The sequence below is a fragment of the Misgurnus anguillicaudatus genome, chromosome 18 (assembly GCF_027580225.2).
Source record: "Misgurnus anguillicaudatus chromosome 18, ASM2758022v2, whole genome shotgun sequence".
NCBI classification, from domain to species: Eukaryota; Metazoa; Chordata; class Actinopteri; order Cypriniformes; family Cobitidae; genus Misgurnus; species Misgurnus anguillicaudatus.
Genome location: NC_073354.2, coordinates 35,812,669 through 35,821,151, shown reverse-complemented (window position 1 = coordinate 35,821,151; position 8,483 = coordinate 35,812,669). Strand labels below are relative to the sequence as shown.

The window sequence follows — 8,483 nt, the reverse complement described above, 5'->3', positions numbered from 1 at the left end:
ATGTAAGCAATATTTTAAAAAAGGTCTTTTGAGAGTTAATAAGAGAATGCATTTTTAGAAATAATGGTGTTTCTTCACATCGATGTTAGAAGAATCATTTTTGGTTCCACAAAGAACCGCTTGAGTCAAAGGATTACGCCACTTTCATAAAAAAAGAAACCACGATAATTTACTCACCCCCATGTCATCTGTTGATGTTTTTCTTTGTTCAGTCGAGAAAAAATTTTGTTTTTTTGAGGAAAACATTCCAGGATTTTTCTCAATGGACTTTATTGGACCTCAAGAGTTTACAGTTTCAATGCAGTTTAAAATGGCAGTTATGCAGCTTCAGATGTCTCTAAACGACCCCAAACGAGGCATAAGGGCATAAGCAAAACAATAAAAAAAAGCAAAAAAAAAAACATTTTTAAACCACAACTTTTTGTCTTGCATCAGCCGTGTGACGCACCAGTGTGACCTTACGTAATTGCGTAAGCGTCAAAAGGTCATGCATGACATATGCGAAACTACGACCCCAGTGTTTACAAGTGTGGAGAAAGTTGACCGTTTTAACATTGTTTTATGTGGAATGTTACTAATTAATGTCTTTGTGTCAGTTTATTGTTTAAATTGTTCTGCAAAGGTGCATTTCACATATGTAACGCGTGACCTTTCGAGTGGGAAACAGTGCAGAACGCTGGCCAATTGTTGCTGACCTATGAAAATTTGAATTTTCTGTGCGGGGCCTCTGGAGCAGCCGGACTCCCACAAGCACAGCGTGGTCTGTCTGTAGTTGGCGCACACCGAGGTGGTCGAGCCCCTTGAGGGGCCCCCACCAACTTCTGATGGTCTTTGTCTAGTCTTATAGTCTTCACCTCTGTCATTTTCCTTTCAGATACCTTCTGCCCCCTTCCTGTGGCTGATGTTTCTGTCTCTTTCGGAGTGTCCAAGCACCCTGGATCTTTACAGAGAGCTAATGCCGGCGGCAAAGGAGCTCGACCTAAGCTGGACCTCACCTTACGAACCGAAAGTGCAAGCTATATTCCTGGTTTCTTCAATTGTGCTGGCAGCAGGTTGCTCTGAGAAGGAGGACCCCTTTATTTCTGGACGTATTTGACCAGGCGTCCAAGGTGTGGTTTGCGCCCCAATTTGTGTGCGGTTATATTTCAAACCTGTTCTCCCATGTTGGGGGGTGAAGCCCATGGCTACGTGTGCATTCCTCCTGTCGAGTTGACGTTACAACACATCTCTGTCCATCCTCTGGGGTGCTCTGAGCCAATCACAGCCTGCTGTCGAAGGCATGTCGGATGACTGCTTACCTGGCAGACAAGGCCTACGCATCATCTGGAGAGGCGTTCCATGCTATGGTTATCTTACAAGTGTTCCAGGCTGGGCTCCTGCAGTCACAGCAGAACTGTCGACAAAGAAAACAGTAAGCAACCTCTGCGCTGTCACAGACTTCACCCTCATGGCTACAAAGTTTTCTGCCCAGGCTATTGGCAGATCTATGGGCTTAATGGTTTTCCTTCACGAGGGCAATGAAAACTAACGCAAAGCCCTCCTTAACGCTCCAATCACTCCCGCTGGCCTCTTCGGTGTCACCGTAGAGTCAGCCATAGAGCGCTTGTCGGAAGCACTGAAACTCTCAGCTCCTGCCCACATGTATGTCTCAACAGCAGGCCAGGCCATGCTCTTTGTCATCCCCTCGTTCAGCGTAATGTCCAGCCAACCAGTCCCCGGCCAGGTACACAGAGTCAGACGATTTCATATCTCGGTGTTCTTTTAAATCCTACATCGATGTGCACTCACCTCTCACAACAACGTGTGGAAACATTAACACTGTACTTATGCCACTTTATAATGGCGAGAGACAGGAATGAGACATTGGGTTAAGTGCCAAGCCTGTTGCTCTCAATCCGTGCTTTTGTTTAGTTGAGATTCTGAGGTATGTCGCTCATGCACCGCATTTTATACACTTTCAGTGGTCATGCGATTCTACACTGGGGTTATTCAATAATATTTCAGGTGATTTGGGAGGAGTTAACCCATAGCATTAGTGGACACAATGTTACAATAGTAACATTTTCTCCAGTGTCCCGCCTCTGGAATAAGATCAGACCAGGGGAACCAGAACACGATCAGACCGGGGGAACACGATCAGATCTGGGAAACCAGGACACGATCATGTTTTGGAGGCGGCACACTGGGAAAACCTACCAGTGCTTCAGATGGCCAGTCTACTTACAGATACTTTTTTACATTTAACATGGTATGCTAGCGATTTTTTTTTGCAAAAGTTTCTTTAAATTACATAACTGTAAATAGGAACACAAGATTGAATGTAAAATAAAACCAATAATTATTTGTCATTAAAAACTTTATTAATTATACTCGCATGAGCAGCCATGGTGGAAAATTTCTTACCCCTTTGTTTGAAGCGAGGTCCTGAAAAATCGTGGTATGAAGGGCTATCTGGCCCTTTATCATTCCCCTACTGTTTGCATTTTCGTTTACGCAAACGTACAATGTATGCCACATTTCAAATGGAAAAGCAAAGTCCATTTGCAATTGAATTTTTATGTCTTTCTAGTTATGACCCTGCCATATTTTAATCTCAGTTGCAAATCCCCATTTGTCAAAGTTTTTACAGCCACAAGTAGAAAACACAATTGCAAATACAGTTTGCACTTTCTTTTAAATATAATAAAATATATATAATAAATGGTATTTCTGAATGGCCTGAGGTCAGGATTAAGCAGATTTAAAGTGAAAGTATTTGATGACCATATAATTATATGCCAAGAGGTTGGTCAATTTGTTTAATATCATTATCTCATTTTTGACAGAGGTGGCGTTTAGCAGCTTTTGCATCTGAGCTCCTAATATATTTTTATTTCAATGATGAGTCAGTGATAAAAAAAGAACATTAACAAAATTCAATATATAATGTCTAAACCTTTTTATTTTATATCACAACTGGACTTTATTATTAAGGATGTTTTACCTGATAAACAAGAACACACAATACAGATTATGAAACTTTTTTTCTTGCAGTGTACTCAGAGAGTCAGATCTCATGGGAAAAGTTACTGCAGTGTTTTCTATTCTTGTTGACTTATGATGGAGTACAAGACTGATGTAATGCCAAATGGTGAAACATAAACCTGTGCGTTCTTCTCCTCTGACCTCAGTGTGGACAGGTGAGGACTCTGCCATGAATGTGCAATGGTAAAATTATTTCTTAGTTTGAGTGAATAATGTTTTTATTAGACATGAAATATATAATAGCAATAAATGGTATATTGTTTGTGACAATAAATTTGTTTTTAATTTTTTTATTTTAGATGGAGACAAATATTTCAAGTGAACACGGGCCTGCGCTCTGCTTTGAATCTTTCAACAACTCATGTGAGAAGTTTGTCTACGCGTCTGAGACTCAGATTTTGCTTTATCTGTTCTTCAGTGCCATAGCGCTCATCACAGTATGTGGAAACCTCCTGGTCATCATTGCCATCATTCATTTCAAACAGCTACACACTCCAACCAACTATTTAATTTTGTCTCTGGCCGTAGCCGATTTGTTAATGGGGGGGTTTGTGATGCCACCCAGCATGCTGCGATCTGTTGAGACCTGCTGGTATCTGGGAGATCTGTTTTGTAAAATTCACAGCAGTGCTGATGTTATGTTATGTATCACATCTCTGCTACACATATCCTTTATCTCTATAGATCGATATTATGCTGTGTGTCAGCCACTTCAGTACCATAATAAAATCACACCTCCTATTTCCATGATAATGATTTTCTTATGCTGGAGTTTGGCAGCATTTGTAGGATTTGGTATGATATTTCTAGAACTGAACATTCTTGGTGCCGAAGAATTTTATTCAGAACATTTTGCTTGTAAGGGAGCGTGTATAATATTTCAAACGGCCGCTGCCAGCATTGTATCCTCATTTATTGCTTTTGGTCTTCCTGCTATGATTGCTGTCTGCATTTATCTAAAAATTCTCTTTGTTGCAAGAAAACAATCAAAATCTATACAGTATTCAGCGAAGATGAACCAGAAAAACAGCACATCTATAAGCAAAAGCGAAATGAAGGCCACAAAAACACTGGCTATCATCATGGGGGTATTTTTTGTATGTGTTTCACCCTTTTTTTCTCTGCAATCTAATAGATCCGTTTATTAATTACACAATACCACCGGCCTTATTTGATATTTTTTTGTGGATCGGATATATGAATTGCATGTGTAATCCCTTTGTGTATGCCTTCTTTTATAGATGGTTTAGGAAAGCTTTGAGAATCATTCTGCTGGCAAAAATATTTCAAGTTAATTCTTCAGAATTTGATTTAATGGTAAAAGAATGATGTCATAGATGAATGTAACCCTGTACATAATATGTATTGTACTGTGTATTGTATTGTAATTTGAAATCAAGGCACGGTTTAAATAATGTGATCGCTTAATATTTTTACATGCTCACATATTTTACTCATGAGATGATGTGTAACAATCCCAAAACTGTTAAATAAAAAAAATGTGACCACCTAATTGTGACAACATCTCCAAGGGGCCTAAAACAACCTACCTGAAAACATCTCCTTACATAATAGATTTGAGTTTAGTTTTTAGTCAAGTCAATATTTTGTTTTGAAAACAGCTTTGTCTTTGGTACACTATAGTTTTTAAACTTTTGCAGACAGCATGCTCCAAACATCTTGAGAGATGTTACCACAGTTCTTATGGATGTGAAAGAATTTAATCTCAGATGTTAAGAGATTAACAAACTAAAGCAAAACACATATCTAAAATCTTAAAAACTAAAATTTTAACAGTTAACGTTTGTTAATGAACTAATATGAACAATTGTATTGTAATTAACTAACATTAAAGGTGCAGTGTGTATTTTTTAGAAGGATCTCTTAACAGAAATGCAAAATAATATACAAAACTATATTATCAGGGGTGTATAAAGACATTTCACAATGAACCGTTATGTGTTTATTGCCTTAGAATTAAACGTTTTATCTACATACACAGAGGGTCCCCTTACATGGATGCCACCATTTTGTGCAGTCATGTTTCTACAGAAGCCCTTGACAGACAAACTTTTTTACTAAGATGTCTCTAACGATGACATGTTTGTCCAGTGGGGGCTACCGTAGCTTCTCTATGTGTTTCAAAAGCGAGAGGTGAGCAGTGGACTGAGCCATTGGTTGCAATTCACAACCTCACAACTAGATGCCGCTAAAATTTACACACTGCACCTTTAACAAAAGTAAATAAATGCTGAAAGCTATACTGTTAGTGCATGTTAAAGGTCACATTCTTTCTGATCCTATTTTTAAACCCTGGTTAGTGTGTAATGTTGCTATAATAGTAGAAATAATACCTGTAAAATGATCAATCTCAAAGTTCCCTGGCAGGCAAAATATTTAACAGAATTTGCATTTCAAAGCTTACAGTGAACGGTTGGTTTGAACTACAGCCTTCTACTTCCTGCTTTAATGACGTCAGTAAAACAGTTTTTTGACTAACCTCCGCCTACAGGAATACGTCAGTCACCAGCTAAGCTAACTGTCACAGGTGACGGTTTATGAGGGCGGAACCAAAAGTGTGGAAGACGGGTTCCGCCCGACGATGGTTCCGCCCGGACGTTTTACTCTGAACACCGGAATTTCCGGGGTTTCCCCGAAGACGAAATCAAGCTTGATTTCGCCCAGGTGAGGATAATTTACACAGCGGTTGCTGATAGGCTGATGAGGAGAAGAGGCTGAGGATATAAAGACCTTTGAAGACATCAAACTGTGTGCTTGTTGTGTACTTTGTGTACGCTGTGTGCTGCTCTGCAGACGGATTACGCTGGTCTGATCGTTCCCTTGGGGAAGAAAGAAAAGGAAAGTCAGCTGGGCGAAGGAATACTGGGTGATTTCACTCGTGAATGAGCGGATACAGAGCTATTGAGTTTGCAAATACAGGAAACTATTGACAACGAAGAGTGAGTAACAGCCGTAGTATTTTTCTGTGTAATATTTAGAAGAGGAGTTGCTTGGTGCCTGTCTTTTGTGTTTGAGGTCCCTGGCCCCACTGGAGAGGGAAGCGTGGGCGAGCCGCGGGTTGACCGGAAACACGGATGAGACATTTGGTAAGAAGCGCAGTTTACTAATAGAGCAGTGGCCCTGCGGGAAAAGGAAGCGTGGGTGAGCCAGAGGAGTGATAAACAACACGCCGGGGCTGTGAATAACATACATCTTACTCTCATCGGTGGCCTAACCATCGCCCAACTATCCTCTCGAGGGAGTCGAAGCCAGGTGGCTAGGTCGATTGAGAATCACGTGAAGTGTGTACAAGAGTGCTGTGGGTGAGTTTCACTTATTAATGGTGTTAACGCTATGCTTGCTGTGTGTATGCTGTGCTTGTAGCGACCAAACTGTCCAGCCTCGGACGAGTCGCGAGATGACGACATCTGTTGTGGCCTGAGTCCTACGGAGAGGGAGAAAACTAAGTCCTGGGCCCCGGGTGTGTCAACGAGAGCTTCACTCCTCTAAAGAGCAGACAGTGGTGAAACCCAGTGGTGAATAGGAGTGAGTATTGTAGAAAGTGCACCGTGCGGATTGAGGGTCATAGCTGTGTGTACTGACCTTTCCAACAGAAGCTCGTGGTGTGCGGAGCCTCGACGAAAGTTCGCCCCAACTCGTGACCCCGGTCGTGGAAACAGGAGGGGGAGTTCGGGAAGCGTTCGGCTCCGTGCCACTGGACCCATCAGTCCCTACGACGCCCGGAAGCTTGAGTGGACGGGTGAAGGAATACGGTGCACCAACGCTGTAGCGAAAGTCCACTGTCTCGAATGCTCTGAGTGAACGAAGATCCCCAGTGCTGTGAGTAATCTATCCTGTGTAGGGATATTTGACTTGTGCTTATAGCAATCACTTACCTGTGTCCCAGCGAATGCTCTGTGTGAACGAAGATCCCCAGTGCTGTGAGTAACTCATCCTGTGTAGTGATATTGACCTGTGCTTATAGCAATCACTTACCTGTGTCCCAGCGAATGCTCTGTGTGAACGAAGATCCCCAGTGCTGTGAGTAACTAATCCTGTGTAGTGATATTGACCTGTTCTTAAAAGCAATCACTTACCTGTGTACCAGCGAATGATCTGTGAGAACCAAGATCCCCAGTGCTGTGAGTAACTTATCCTGTGTAGTGACGTTGACCTGTGCTTAAAGAAATCACTTACCTGTGTTCCAGCGAATGCTCTGTGTGAGCGAAGATCCCCAGTGCTGTGAGTAACTCATCCTGTGTAGTGATATTGACCTGTGCTTAAAAGCTATCACTTACCTGTGTTCCAGCGAATGCTCTGTGTGAACTAAGATCCCCAGTGCTGTGAGTAACTTATCCTATGGAGTGAAATTGACCTGTGCTTAAAGAAATCACTTACCTGTGTTCCAGTGGATGCTCTGTGTGAACGAAGATCCCCAGTGCTGTGAGTAACTTATCCTGTGTAGTGACGTTGACCTGTGCTTAAAGAAATCACTTACCTGTGTTCCAGCGAATGCTCTGTGTGAGCGAAGATCCCCAGTGCTGTGAGTAACTCATCCTGTGTAGTGATATTGACCTGTGCTTAAAAGCTATCACTTACCTGTGTTCCAGCGAATGCTCTGTGTGAACTAAGATCCCCAGTGCTGTGAGTAACTTATCCTATGGAGTGATATTGACCTGTGCTCAAAGCAGTCACTTACATGTGTTCCAGCGAATGCTCTGTGTGAACCAAGATCCCCAGTACTGGAATGCCCTGTGAGAACCAAGACCCCCAGCGCTGTGAGTAACTTACCTTTGTGTGGTGACACTTACCTGTGTTCGCAGCAACCCCTATCTGTATTTCAGTGCACGCTCGGTGGGAACGAAGACCCCCAGTGCTGCGAGTAACTTACCTTGGCGTGGTGACATCTACCCGTGGTTGTGGAAATTGTCTACCTGGTGCCAGCGAGTGCTCTGTGGTGTACGAAGCCCCCAGTACTGTGAGTTGTCTCCCTGAACGTCTCGCTAACGATTCTCTGCTTCCAGGATCCGAAGAGCAACGTACCTAAGGCACAGGAGAGAGAGAGAGAAAACAGAGAGTTTGAGAAGTAGTGACCCGTAGCAAAGTACAGCTGGATAATTCTTGTTTGATTCTGCCTCCAGGAAGAAGCGGAGCGCGCCACGGGTTTTAGGATCGGAGCCCCAAAGAAGCCCCTGTCCCCCGTCCTTGTCATAAGTGGCCCTGGAGGCGAGAAGAAGCCACATTAGTTTTAATTTGCCTTTTTCCCTTTCCCCTTTTTCCTTTTTAAATATTTAAATAAAGTTTATTTTAACCGTAGTTTACTCGTCTGTCTGGTCATTGGGGTGGTCTTGGGAAACTCCTCGAGGTGGAAGAGTTGAGAGGGGCGTGACCTTTAGTATATTCGGGTCCGCCCCCGGCCGTGACAGATTGGCAAGCTAAGCTGCTGTCGAATCACAACA

General features: G+C 42.6%; 1 pseudogene; it reads left to right on the top strand.

Annotated features, from left to right (window-relative positions):
* The first annotated feature begins 3,036 nt into the window (after nt 1–3,036).
* Nucleotides 3,037–4,353, top strand: LOC129429978 (trace amine-associated receptor 1-like; annotated as a pseudogene).
* Nucleotides 4,354–8,483: the final 4,130 nt, after the last annotated feature.